The sequence below is a fragment of the Larimichthys crocea genome, unplaced genomic scaffold (genome assembly GCF_000972845.2).
Source record: "Larimichthys crocea isolate SSNF unplaced genomic scaffold, L_crocea_2.0 scaffold75353, whole genome shotgun sequence".
Taxonomy (NCBI): Eukaryota; Metazoa; Chordata; class Actinopteri; family Sciaenidae; genus Larimichthys; species Larimichthys crocea.
This window is the reverse complement of record NW_020859946.1, coordinates 1-941: the sequence shown is the minus strand read 5'-3', so window position 1 is coordinate 941 and position 941 is coordinate 1. Positions and strand designations below refer to the sequence as shown.

The 941-nt window shown below is 35.1% G+C and overlaps 1 long non-coding RNA gene across 1 annotated transcript; it reads right to left on the bottom strand.

Annotated features, from left to right (window-relative positions):
* Positions 1–245: 245 nt before the first annotated feature.
* On the bottom strand, positions 246–916 carry LOC113745436 (uncharacterized). The gene is made up of 2 exons (XR_003462144.1): positions 537–916; positions 246–448 (listed from the first exon to the last, which is right to left on the bottom strand). It is a non-coding gene; the product is annotated as an uncharacterized LOC113745436 (long non-coding RNA).
* Positions 917–941: the final 25 nt, after the last annotated feature.

Sequence of the window (941 nt, the reverse complement as noted above, 5' to 3'; positions counted from 1 at the left end):
ATGTGTGCACCAATAAATCAATGCCATGCTATACTGTTAAGAGCTTATTAGCTGTCAAATGTGACTGATAGAAGGCAACATGTGGACTAAATAATGGGAAAGAAATATTTTAAAGGAGTGTGCATGTATTAAGTGTATTAAATTAAGTCTTGAGTCCAAAGTGACACTAACATATATATATAGTTTCGCAGAATCAAACTAATGTACATGATTGTTTAGAAGTGATTTGATTCACAGAGAATTGGTTAAAAAATAAGTGTAACATAGCAAAAGAGAATAGCTGACTCACCAACACACAAACCATTCGTAACTACTAAATAATGCTAAAATAGAAGGCTGCGAGTGATAATACACAAACTACTACTCCCATCACTACTACACAATAACTATTGGTTGGTCCACACTGCTCCTCTTCCCTGGAGTGTAGTTGCTGAGATGGTTGCATTTCCTATCAATGACAACAGGGCATTACTTAAAAACATGCCAGATCAAGGATATGAATGTCATTTTATATAATCAATGTACTTAAAAAATACCTGGAAATATCATCTCTGTATCTGTAGACCAGGAAACAAAGCACCGGGACCAGGATAATGATGATCACGACGATCACAACGCTCACAAAAATCCAGGGGTTGGAAGTCTCTGTCTGTTTCTCTGAATAATAACAATAAATAGTAAAGAAAAAAATATTTATGAATGGGAACTGCTTTGATGTTGCAACTGTTATTTTAACATCCTTGAGTAAAAGGCATTGCATGCTTTTAGTCAACGGTCAAACAGGAAGTACAGCCATATGATGCAATCTTACATTCATAGTTTCTAACTACTGAACAAAACAAGTCAGACACTGATAGGCTTGCACTTCAAATAGTCTCTTATGTCTGATACTTGTCTCTTTAGATAACTGTCCACATTTTTTCTAGGACATATCTGATACA